The sequence below is a fragment of the Harpegnathos saltator genome, unplaced genomic scaffold (assembly GCF_003227715.2).
Source record: "Harpegnathos saltator strain DR-91 unplaced genomic scaffold, Hsal_v8.6 scaffold91, whole genome shotgun sequence".
NCBI lineage: Eukaryota > Metazoa > Arthropoda > Insecta > Hymenoptera > Formicidae > Harpegnathos > Harpegnathos saltator.
In genome coordinates, this window is record NW_020230719.1 from 957953 (window position 1) to 972489 (window position 14537).

Below are 14537 nucleotides of genomic sequence, written 5' to 3' on the forward strand. Positions count from 1 at the left end.
TTCTTTTACGCACGTCATTTCAATTACGCACGTTTGACTTTCTTTTTACTACGCAACATTATAATTATTTGAATGTTTTATCATTTTACTTTATTTCTTTGTTATTTAATATATTTCTATAGGAGCAATTAATATTACAATGTAGGTACAAGAGCAATTCATATATTACAATGTAAGTTTAATCCAGCTTTAAAAGAAATATTGTAAAAACAAATATAATTTCAATGTGCTTTTTATTACAATATTTTCAGGCAAATACTAATCGAGTAGATGCTAATGCACTCATCTGTACGAAACAAATCCAATATTTTGGTAAGATTATTAAAATTATTAGATAAGTAAAATTCGCAAGTTTATTAAGATAGATAAGATAAGATTAGTAAGATTAGTATCCCAGGAAATTGTCTCGGTATTCGAATTTCGGTATTATGATTCTTCGGACAACAGTTTTTAAATTAAAAATTATCAAAATTTAAAATGTGAGATAATTTCATGAAAAATCGTAATGCCGAAATCCGAATAGCGAGACAGTCTTCCAAAATGTAATTTTATTTTTAATTCTGGAATATTGGAACTATTTTATTGTACACTGAGCGCATTTAGTAATTATTCATTTAAGTGCAGTGAAAATGTACTTATGGGTAAATATTAACATGCTTGGGTGTAGTTTCTTTTTTTCTTTAAGTAACAATTCCTCTTTAGCACGAGCGTATACCTCAGAAAATATGCATCTCAGAATACTTTCTCGATATTCAGATTTCGGATGTTATTATGACTTTTCGGAAAATTATTTCAGTTTCCGAATGTCGAGACTTTTTGACTTTTTGGCACAATGTCCATCCGTGGATTCACATTCTCAAACATAGAACATTCGACACAAAACCTGACGCACCTTCGCTCACGGTTCATAAATCACGATGGACTATTCCCTCAATTTCCCTTCGTTTGTACTTTCGATCGCAGTTTGTGTGCGACAAAATTTGCGTAACCCGAGGAGTTGCTTCTTTTTCATCTGATTTCTTCTTCGCTGCAATCTCAGCAGCAGGGAGATCGCAATCGCGCGGCGTCAATTTCTCGTGTTCCCGTATTTCTGCGACTCTCATCTCATCAATGGACTTCTTATTGGCGCGCTCGCGTTACAGATGCGTTACAGAAGAGCGATACGCAACGACCCATCGTACGGATGCCGCGCTGCAGCATGGCACTCGCAGTATCGGGGAGATCAGGTACGCGCGAGGGAGGTTTCGCAAGGTCGCGAATGTGCACGAGACGCCGGCGCGTTCGAGATTTTATATCTAATGTAAATACACATACACACACACACACACACACACGCCCAAGCATATACAGGATCGCCGAGATGTTTGTATGTGTATGTGTGCGTGTGTGTATACACGCATTTGATAGAAGTATTGGCGCACTCACGCGCGCACAAGAGACGTTCACGGGCTCTTAGGTGCCAAGGATGCCTGTCGCTATGCAGTTTGCAGGTTTTCCGGTGAATCAGCTCGCAGGCTACGAGACACCTCGCCGCACACACCTGGCGCCGAGACGCAGAAATAGTTCCCGGACAAGCGACGCGACGCATACCAACGCGCAAAAAGGATAGGCGCGCAACTCGATGCCGCGACACATCTCGATAACTCGTTTAACCTCCCGCCAAGTTTCGGACGACGTGCATGCGATGATGCGATGGATCTTCACGCGGATATCCACGGAAAGTATTCAACTTACGGCGGACCAATCAGATGGACTGCTGCCTAGAGGTGCGGTTGATGAAATTGCATATGGCGGCGGGATTTTTTTCTTAACTCTTTGCGTGGTACTGATAAGTATACTTACTTTTTTCTTTCCAATTTTTACGATGTTTACAACTTAATGAATGAATGAGATAAGTGTTATCTCACATTTTCTGATATATTAATATTTACTTTGCACGTTTCCCATGGTTTTTGTATCCGATTCCTCATTTTTAATTATTTATAAATAAATCAAGTTGAAATAAGCGTTTTTAAAAAAATTTTGTTTTTGTTTCTTGGAAAAGATATTTAAGGTATTTAAGACTAGAGGCTGAAAATTTTACTGAGTATTCTTCACATGTCAAAATATAATATACAAGTTGCGTGAAAAGTTCGCGGAGCGAAACTGAAATAAAGAATACCTAATTCTCATGATTCAAATGATTTTATTCTTCAATATAGTCTCCATTAACTTCAATACACTTGGCCCAATGGCTCTCCAATAATTTTATTCCATCGCGGAAGTGTGTTTCTGGAAGGTCTGCGAAATATGCCTCTAAGGCTGCTATAGCTTCTTTATTCGACAAAAAATGCTTTCCACGGAGGAATTGTTTCAGGTTTCGGAACAGATAGAAGTCGCTGGGTGCCAAATCTGGCGAATACGGTGGATGATCAAGCAATTTGTACTTCAATTCATTGAATTTAGATATTAACAAAACACTTTTGTAAGCAAGTGCGTTGTCTTGGTGAAAAATGATTTGTTTGTGCTGCAAACCAGATTTTTTCTCACGAATTTTTGCGTCCAATTGATCCAAAAGGTTACAATAATATTCAGAGTTAATTGTTTTACCTTTTTCCAGGTAGTCAATTAACAAAATCCCTTTAGCATCCCAAAAAACTGATGCCAAACCTTTTTTGCCGATCTTTCATGCTTTGTTTGCTTTGGAACATCCAATTTCAGTTCATTGTAAACGTTCCTGTTTCAATTTAGGATCATGGTGATAGATCCAAGTCTCATCCATAGTTATAAAACGACGCACAAAATTGATTTTATTCTTCTTAAAACGATCCAAATGACGCTGAGAAATTTGCTTTCGAGCGAGTTTTTGTTGAATTGTTAACATATGCGGCACCACTTTTCCAAACATCTTTTTCATTTGTAATTCTTTATGTAAAATATGCCGTATCCATTCATCTGAAATGCCTATGGTATGAGCAATTTCACGCGTAGTCACACTTGGATCTTCAGAAACAATAACATGTATTTGCTCAATGGTTTCTGGTGTTGATACGCTTTTTGGGCGTCCACTGCGTGGATCATCTTCAATGCTTGTACGACCACGTTGAAATTTAAGGGCCCATTTACAAATCACTGTTTTTGAAGGAGCAGATTCCCCTGACACATTTACCATATCGGAATGAATTTCCATTGCCTTTAAACCTTTTTTAACAAAGAACTCAATCACTGCACGCTGTTTCAAATTTTCCATTGCAAACATATACTGATACGTCAACTTCAATTGGCTTGTAAACACAGAAAGAATTGACAGAAAATGAAACCTAACTTAAGTTCATGTGAAGAGTGATTCTATATAATCGACTACAATTTATAATTCTACCGTTTACTTATAGATGACTCTCCGCGAGCTTCTCACGCAACCTGTATATTTCCTCCAGAATTTTTCGAGCGCTAGATTTTTTTTATAAGCAAATTACTTATTTAGCAATTGCATTGGATCTGCCGTTTTAAATTTTTTGATCTAATTTCAGATTTGTAATCAGCTAAAAAACAGAAATGCAAGATTTCACAAAAAATCCATCAGATAGAAAAAATGTGCTACACAAAGGGTCAAGGGCAATAAATGTATGATATGTCCTGTCATAATCTTCCCGTCATAAATCGTTAACGGAATTTTCATATCACGCAAGATTTCATCGCAAGTACGCTTTTAAATCGGCCGGAATTCTTATATCATTTATTGGATACATTGGATACATTGGATACATCGTTCCAATACATTGGAACGAAATATGTGGAACCAAACTACACATATAAGTATTTAATTAATTACTATTAATATATTAATATATGAATACGTATTCATCTCCCTATGTAACTATTTTTAACTGTCTTTAATTATTATGTTATGTTATTATATTATTGCACGTAACCTCGATAGAGCAAATAATTTGTCGCATGCGACATACCGATATTATCTTATGCAAATGAATGTTAACTCTTTTAACATCTTGTGGATTGATTTATATACGATTCAATTTGTCATAAAAATGTATATGCAGCAATTCAAATAGTGAGTATTTAATATGAAGAATTTTTGAGCGAAGAGGTTGATAATACATTCGGTCAAAATGCTTTAACCCTTTACTTTTTCGAAATGTTAGCACACCTGACATGAACATTTATTCCGGCAACTCAGAATGCCCCAACTACGCTGGCATGAAGAAGATTTAAAGACAGACAGCAATAAAATACGACGACAACATTAAGGGAAATAAAGATCTTTTTTTTATAATTTTTCTAGGAATTCTTCTTAGAAATTATATTTGTAATTATCGAGTTGGTGAAAGCAAATATGGAAATATTTCTCGAGTGCAAAGGATTAAGGTCTCTCAGTTTTGTTAATGCCTACACGACAATCGCATGTGAATGGGATGAGTGCTGCATATGCTAGCTTCCAAGCAAAGTTCTGATATTTGGCGACGGACTCTAAAATTGTTAATTAAGAAAAGTGTCAACACACATCAGCCTGAGAACAACGAAATGTTATTTAGTAGCTTCCAGTTTCGCATGGCGAAGCACGAAGCCTAAACTTTCTTTTTTGAAACCAACACAATGGCCAAAAGCCATTAATCGGCCATTAAATATCTCATTGATATTGGATCACCTAAGAAAAAAGACGTATAAAACAAGAATTCGAATTAATAATTAACTGAAAAAAATAGTAAACAGTATAAAGATGTAGTAAGCACATGATCTTATTAAATTAACTTTATTCTTTTTAAAATAGTTACAAATGCTTATTTTGAAAATAGCCTCGAAGATTCAATTTAGGAGACCGGTTTTTTAATTTGAACCACGTACTTCCTAAATTAGACCATCTGTTTTATATCGCTTTTGAATGAAACTGTTTATAAAAAAAGATGTTTAATAAAGAAATAAATAATGGAACAGTACTAAGAAAGTTATATACTATTACAATGAAGAACAAAAATAAAATCAATCAGATAAATAATTCACACACTCATAGTAAATTTGATCGCCATCAGCACATTTTAAATAGATCCATTTTTTACATGAAATGCATTGAATCCATTCTTCTCCTGGAAATGTTTGCGAGAATAGTACTAGACAAGTTTTTGCAAATCCTTTCGGGTAATTCTAAATAAATAGCTTTCTAACGTGAGAATATGATCTACTATTTCTTTTTCTATTTCTGGTACTTCGTCCAAATTTCTTATTTATGCCGCGCGCAATTTTATTTCCATCATCAATTCTTCGTATTAAGGTTGCTTTTGGTATATTAAATCTTTCAGCTATTACGTTTAAACTTCCAGCATTACTTTTGAATACATTTAAGACTTTTTCCATACTTTCTTCTTCCCACTGACCATATTTACCATGTTTCGACATTTTTTCACTAAAAAAACACAATTTTTTAAATTGGACCAGTCCAAAGGAGAAGGGGTTATAAGGCCGTTTTTCTACTCGGTACGGAATTGACTCAAATTTTGCAGAAATAGTCTCCATAAAAGTCCTTATAATTTCCTTAAAGCATTTATGAAGATAGCGTTTCAATTCGGAGAACGAGGCATTCAAAATTCTATGATTTTGTATGGGATTTCGTGTATTTGGAGAATGTTTGTTATAATTCACTTTGTTATTGATTCACCCCAATCACCAAACTTTCTCAAAAACTTTCAATAGGTATTATCTTCAAAATATAAAATTTTTGTGATTTTAATTAAGTGCGCACATATTGAGAATGAGACTTGAATTCAAAGATATCGCATCTTATAGTGCAAGATTTGATCGAGATCCTGAAAAATCTCGAGAAATATAAGTTTTGTAGAAAAATGTTTCAGACAAACGTTATAGTGCTCAAAACAACCTATTTACTGATATTATCAATTTGATCTTGGATGGCGTCGTCAAGGTCAGGGTAAGGTCACCTTGAATTTTTTAAACAAAAGCCCCTATTTTTTATTACATATTCTTGTATCTTTTCTCGAGAGCTTTGCAAAACACTATAATAAAATATATTTTCATTAAGTACTTTCCGACTTATGAAGCTCGACAGTTGCAGTACCACCAGTATTAACATTATCCAAAATGCACCACGCGGAGGTTGTCTGGTCACGGTTGGATTTACATCTATTGTATATGTGTATATGTGTATATATGTGTGTATATATATGTATGTGTGTATATGTGTGTTTGTGTCTCAGCAGAGATAAAGACCTCATGGTGCGTCACTCCCATAGTATTTACCGATTCTGTTGTGTATGCATGTGTGAATATGTGTATATGTGTCACACTTGCTATCAAGTGCTATCAAGAACCCAAGAATATAGTTGAATATTTTGCCCTGACCGATTTTATTTAGTTTTTAGATAAAGTGGTGTGTGCTGCATGTACCAGCAGTGTATAGATAGCTTTTAACCACAATAGAAATTCTTCTAATCATCTGTTTCAGACCAATCTGCAACAGCATCATCAACGTAATCTGTATATTGGGAAGAAAGGCGTGAGATTACTTCCTTGGAGTTTCTAAAATACCCGAGATACCATAAAACTGAGGCAATATGGGCACAACATCCAACTGTTCGTGCTCCAGTTTTACACTGACAGTACCAGCCAGTGATAGGATTTATTCCAATAGTATACTGGATCCATAGATTATACTGTTTAGATGTTGTGTGCCGTGATTGTATCCGTACACGTAAAATATCTGTGCTTTCCTTATGTATAAATAGTTTATACATGCCATCAGAAGCAAGATGTTCTTGCGTGTACGACTTGGCCTGTTTTATTTGATAACTCCCAAGTGTTATAAATCTCAGTTCATTTTCTGTCAATTTAAGGAAGTCAACAACTGTGTCCGCTGTTACAAGAATCCACGTTGCACTTTTCCTTGCCCAATTTTCTTGTTCCACACGTTGCTGCAGAAGATTTCATGTTCCAACTATTTGTAACATTCGTTCAGATATTATAGCATCTTCTGCGTTATGTGACACTCGTCGAAATACGTTACATAAAGCACACATTTCTTACATTCTTACATATTGACCTAAAAATGGGACTTACGAGTTAGGAAACACCTGATTAAGAGCTTTCCACTGTTTTAGTAATCCGTTAACTGCCTCTACAACCCACCGTTTATGAGTAACAAGACGAGACTGATTTGCTTCATCAGAAATATGCTGAGCTTTCTTTTTTAAACAATTAGACAAAACCGAGTTCTTCTAACATTTCGAGAGAATCTCTGAAGCCCCTGTCAACGACAAACTCATTATTAGGGCTAAGCCATCGTCTTAGCTCACTTGCATCAGACATCATCAGACTATTAAGAATATTTGCGTCATTATTTTTCCCGTCTGCGAAGTATGGACTCAAAACTTCTACTATATATCCAGTAGTACTCACGAACATCACAGGTTTTAATAGATTACGTCCTTTATGCATGGAATAGGAACGTCGTTGAAAGGTATAATTAGAACTTTTTTGGATGTATTGGATCTGGGAAAAACTTCGTGGCGTTTTTTAATAAAATTCAACTGGTTTTGTTATAGTGTGAAAATGAATTTATTTAAACCAAATATGCCCCATTATTATCGACAATGTTTCGCCATCTTTCAGGTAACAAAGTAGACAGCACAGAATGCGAAAGGCCTGTTCTCAACTTTGTTAACAATATAGCCAGGCACGTACGATAAGATCTAATGCTTGTAGATCTTATATTATCCTTATACATTCTGCGATTGAATCAAATTACTTTTTATAAACACCCGTTAGTCTATAATAATCAGTATCTGAGAGACTGTTTGGACTATCAAAGTTTAATCCATTCTTTGAAGCAGCATTTCTAGCATTATGAAGCAGTTGCGTAATACTTATATTATCAAGAATAGAAACATTTGATACTACTTCTATAGCATTAATAGCATCTTTCTTTAAACTTATGTTCTACATGATGTGAGCAGCATCTTGCTCCAGGTGGAACAATTATTCCCCTTTCAATAAAAACTTCACAACGAGTTGCAGATGTAAGGTTAACCAGATTGATTGTTCTTTTTTTGCAAACAATGCATTTTGTATACGAACTGATGCATCTATCAATATTTAATTCTATACTTTTAGAACTGGACATAATATTAGAAGGAATCTGATGTTCAGGCTGCTGAGCTTCAACAATATTTGAATACGCACCGGATTCAGATGAAACAGAATCTATAGGATTCGGTATAGAATCCTTAAGAGTCGAAGAGCAAGCAGATTCATTCTGATGATAACGAATGCGTTTAGCCTCGTCATGCATAGTACAACATGATATAGAAGAAGTGGATTCTCTTGGGTGAGACTGATCATTCTTACCAGGATCAGATTTTTGCTTTTTTAAATGCGAAGAAACTATATATCGGCATTCCGAACACACTTGTGATAAAGATTTTAAATTCGGATTACGATTGCGTAATATAACTAAACTATTTTCATCTTTAAGAATTTTTAAATCTAATGTTTTTATTTGCTTTCCACAGCTATCGCAACAACTTATTTTCGACATTTTTTAAAAGTTATAAGTAACTTACGTATAAGAAACAGTACTTACATTACTATCAGTTGAACAACTGAAATCGATGCGATACAACGGTAAATAAACAATAAAATAATAAAGAAAATGTTATATATACATTCATGTGAAAAAAAGCTCAAAGATTTTGAATCGAAAATAGAACGCATAAGTGTCGCGAGCATTCGACAGAGTTCGGCGGACACACCGTATTTTGTTCTCGTAGTTCGTAAACAGGATTGAATATATCTCGAGGATAGTCGACGCGAGACAAGAGAGGTGTAAATCCGACCAGGCAACCTCTGCGTGGTGCATCTTGGATAATGTTAACACTATGCCGTCCGGTGACACCACTTTAGGGTCATGTGAAAATTTTCACGCAAATGCCAGTAACACCACGTTGGTGTCGCGTGCAAAGTTATTGAACAAACGCCGGTGACACCACGTTGGTGTCGCGGCGTGTAAAGCTATCGAACAAATGCCAAGATATTGAGATATTGATATTAAATATTGATATTAAGATTAGTAAAACAAGACATTTTACGATCTCTCGAAAAACGCCGGTGACAAGCGGTAGGATCTACACGAGACCTACCGGCGCCAGACAAAAAATCTTGGTCACACGTTGCGGATGTCAAAGTGTTAATACTAGTGGCACTGCAACTGTCAAGCTTCATAAGTCGGAAAATATGTAATGAAAAAATATTTTATTATAGTGTTTTGCAAAGCTCTCGAGAAAAGCTACAAGAATATGCAATAAAAGTAGGGGGTTTTATTTAAAAAATTCAAAATGCCCTGACCTTAACGACACCATCCAATGTCAAATTGATAATACCAGTAAATAGGTCGTTTTGAGCACTATAACGTTTGTCTGGAACATTTTTCTATAAAACTTATATTTCTCGAGATTTTTCAGGATCTCGATCAAATCTTGCACTATAAGATGCGATATTTTTTAATTCAAGTCTCATTCTCAATATGTGCGCTCTTAATTAAAATCACAAAAATTTTATATTTTGAAGATAATACCTATAGAAAGTTTTTGAGAAAGTTTGGTGATTGGGGTGAATCAATAACAAAGTTTATTATGACAAACATTCTCCAAATACACGAAATCCCATACAAAATCTAGAATTTTGGATGCCTCGTTCTCCGAATTGAAAGGCTATTTTCATAAATGCTTTAAGGAAATTATGAGGACTTTTATGGAGACTATTTCTGCAAAATTTGAGTCAATTCCATACAGGGCAGGAAAACGGCCTTATAGCCCTTTCTGCTTAAGAACTTTGTGGTGGTCCATTTAAAGAAACTAACTTCAGATTTACTTCTTAATGATAAAAATAAAAAATACTACAAATTGCATTAAACCATTGATATCAAATAAAATTCTAGGGATTTCTTAATATGTACATCGAAATGCAGCTAAATTGTACTCACCATAAATATTTTATAGCTTAAATAATCTGTATTCGTTAATAGATCAGCGTGCGCACTAACAGAACATGTGATGTTTGAGAGGTTAGATTTCAACTTAGGGAGTCACATATTTTTAAGAGGTGCTACAATCGCATTTTAACATAAATGAGTGCCGATAGGATGTGCTAGATACTAATAAGCCGTAGAAAAATCTATGGTTCAAATTAGGGACCGGTTCAAATTAGGGACTTTTCCCCTAATAAAGTATATAAAGCTTCTAACAAGTAACACTACCCAACTGATACTCACCGATTTGAATGAAACTTAACATACTTATTAAACACCGAAAAATATTAAATACGTGTTTTTTGTTTCGGCTAAATACGCTTTTTAGGGGTAGAAAGCATCCCTTAACCCCTGAAGGTGGAAACAGTTATGGCTAATTATTTCTGAAACGATACATTTTCTGAAAAAAGTGCTTAGGACCAAAGTTGTCGAGTTCAAAGTGATGCACTTGATGGCGACCTTGAAATCGACCTTGAGGTCGATTTTCAAGGTGAATTAAATTTGGAAATAATTAGCTGTTGTCGGACTTTGACCACTTTGTATCTATAATCAGTAATTTTATGCGTTGACTAAATCTGCCTTCAGAATTGATTTGTTGCGTTATTTTCCTAAAAAAAAAAAAAACCTGACATAATGGGAAAGTAGGCGCAAATTTATAAAAAAAATAAGAAGGAGAAAAAAGTTTTGTATGTAACTTCAGAATAGAAGTAAAGATAAGAAAACATAAAATGTCACTTTAATTATAAGTTAAACATTACTTTCATGCTATATTAGAAATTTTCAAATTTGTTTAAATTTTTATTGTTACTTTGGAGTTATCCACAATACCTTTTACTCTTTATTTTGTATTAGGATTTCATTCGGACATGATCAATTATTATTTTCCGGACTGTCGTTGAGCAAGCATTTTCCAAAATTACTTCTTGATCACTTATTTACTATGAGCTATCTTGCTCGTGAATTTCGTTCGGATATACCATCAACCATCATTTTCACATCTGTACTTGGGCGAGTGTTCATTGTTTATAGTTTTACGTCAATTGTTCTTACGACTGCTGTTTCTTGTGAATGTTTTCAAAATTCTTTCGGAAAGTATTTACTGCAAGTACTTTTCCATCATTTGTTCCTACGACTATTTTTTGTGTTAATTTCATTTAGGCTTATACAATCATAAACTCTGCTTTCTTTGAATTTACTTTGAATCTCTGTTATAATATTATTAAAGCATTGTTAATCTGTAAAATTTCATAATGTCATTAAACCCAAAAAATATTTTAAAGTTATTGTGCCTCACTTTCGAGAACCCAGTGTACAATATAGAATCTAGAATAACAGATGAAGAAAAATTAATCGCTTCTCAACTTGCAGATTTGATAAAAGACGCTATCAATTTTGATATATTTAAAGAGACTTATGATACTTTGAACTGTACTGATGCTAGTGTGATTCCTGATGCTGTTTTAGTTGAAGACAATTCAGAAGATGTTTCGGAAGTTGTGCAAGACGATACAAAATTCAGAGAAATTGTAGACATTGATTATAAGAAGAGAGTAATTGAATTTTGGCGATCTGGACAAAAGAAAAGAAGGAATATAGAATCAGTTAAAAACCGATTTAAGAAAGTTATAAATGTAACACAATTGTCCCGGTGGGAAGCACAAGTTGCTAAAGGTGGGTCAAGGACTGATAAATTGTTATATATCTCTCAATACGTTCTAGAACAATTTATCAGAACAGTGCATCTGATCGAAATCTACCCATTCACGATTTAGATCTATAGAGATGGGCCTTGAAAGCAAAAGAGGTAGTTCATTTGTCTTCTCAATTATTTACGGTTTCATCAAAATGGATACACAACTTTAAAATACAACATGGTATTGTTTCAAGAAAAATAAATAAATTTGTGATACAAGCGCATATTTTAAATAAAGCAGAACTATTGGAACAATCTTCCAATTATGTGAATCAAGTTAAACTAGAGATAGGCTTGCTAGGAACAGCAAACGTTTACAATTCAGATCAATCAGGGTTCAATTTGGAAACACATGCTGGTCGTACATCAGCCTCAAAGGGTTCTTTGAAAGTGGAGTGTCTTGCTCAATCTTTGAATTCCTTGACTCACAATTACACAATACAACCTTTAATATCTGTCGATGGTATCTTAAAATCCTCCTTATTAATAGTTCTGCAAGAAATAAATGGCCGTTTCGGACCGATAATACAGAAGTCAATGTACAAAGCAGATAATATCCTCGTTTTCGCCACAAAATCTGGAAAATTGACATCCGACATTGTTATTAAATGGTTTGAAGATGTCTTCTTGTCTAATGCTGGCAAGAAGTCTATTTTGTGTTTGGACTCTTGGTCAGGACAAGCAGAAAAGAAATTTGAAAATATAGATAAGGGTAATAAAGGAGTAAAAATCTTTACAATTCCTGCGGGAACAACTGGCTTCACTCAACCATTGGATGTCTACGTATTCAGACCGTGGAAAAACTTCTTGAAACAATTTTCAGACTTAATTCTCTTATACAACTATGATATTAACCTATATTTGAGGAATAACATTCTCAAAATTCAATCATTAATCCACAATCAATTCTCATCACCCCGATTCCAATACGTGATTAAATATATCTGGTGGAAAAGTGGATATATTGAAGAAAAACCAGATAGATGTGAAACGCTTGTTGATTTCTGTTTAAAGAATTGCGGGACAGTCTGCAAAATCTGCAATAACATTGCATTAATAAAATGTGCGTGGTGTACTAACTCTCTGTGTATGGAGCATTTTTTTGCGAAAGAAGATAAAGCTATTCCTCATTATTGCCATAAATATAAAGAATAATGCTAATTATCATGGAATTTATACTCATAGACAATGAAAAGAAATTATGAAATCTTGCATTCACTGGCTGGATTTTGCTCATATCTTGCCTTCACTGGCTGGATCTCGACCATATCTTGCCTTCACTGACTGGATCTCGACCATATCTTGCCTTCACTAGCTGGATCTCGACCATATCTTGCCTTCACTGGCTGGATCTCGACCATATTTTGCCTTCACTGGCTGAATTTCGCTCACATCTTGCCTTCACTGGCTGGATCTCGACCATATATTGCCTTCAATGGCTGGATTTCGCTCACATCTTGTCTTCTCTAGCTGGATCTCGACCATATCTTGCCTTCACTGGCTGGATCTCGATCACATCTTGCCTTATTTGAATGAATAATTACTTTCAATTCCTTTATTGATCGAATTATTGACTGATCTTGCCTTAATTGGTTGGATCAATGAACAATTTTAAATTGCAGAGGCTTGTTTTATTTACAAACCACCAACGTTCTGAATGTAAAATTTTACGCTCTACCGATTCTCGGGATGAAAAGTAAACTTCTCCCTTTGAAAAACATGAAATGATTTTCAAATGACCTTGAAAATCGACCTCAAGGCCGACTTCAAAGTCGCCAGCAAGTGCATCACTTTGAACTCTACAACTTTGGTCCTAAGCACTTTTTTCAGAAAATGTATCGTTTCAGAAATAATTAGTCATAACTGTTTCCACCTTCAGGGATTGAGGGGTGCTTTCTACCCCTAAAAAGCGTATTTAGCCGAAACAAAAAACACGTATTTAATATTTTTCGGTGTTTAATAAGTATGTTAAGTTTCATTCAAATCGGTGAGTATCAGTTGGGTAGTGTTACTTGTAAGTACCTCTGTACCATCTTTTCTAATCACCAGTTCCTATCGAACTTTCCAATGCAGGAAAGAAATTATGCGAAACAAAAAATATATTGCATTATCTATCAATTTAACTATTACTCTTATTAAATCCGTAACGTTTATTTTTCAGTTTCACGTTCTTAAACATTTCTTTTTTTTTAATTTAACGAGGCTCGGCTGCTACCATAAACGATTACGGTGCAAAATTAGTTGCATTCATGCAGGGTGCAACTGTGCAATGAGGGTAGGTAATCCATCATACCGACCTATATGTTCATGTTATACCCTGTACATGGGGCTGCGTTTTTTTATAAGAAGTTTGAAGATAAAATGTGCAGGGCAGCTATATTCCCCTGCAATAGCGGTCAAGTTAGGCAAAGTTCGAATACCTATGGCACAGGCTGTCCTTCTCAGACGAAGTCTTCGTAGCCTCTAGCGGAACACTCCACTTATATATACAAGTCCATTACAAACTGTCGAAACATGTCACTTGCGCGATGACAGCCACTCGCGATAACCACGAGTGCGAAGTAAGCGATGATTCTCATCGAGATCGAGATTTCGAAATAACTAGTCAACATTACGAGATAGATGCAACGATGGAATTTATATGCCATTTCCAAGACAGTCGGTTTAAAAATATCAGAATAAGACTTGAAACATCTGTCTATTCTTTTTTCGTCAACCTTGCTTGAACATTTTCAAATGTTTGACTAGAAGAAGAATATATTTTTGCAAAGAAAAGTATGATTTCGAAACATTGAATTCTATTTCGAGTTTCCA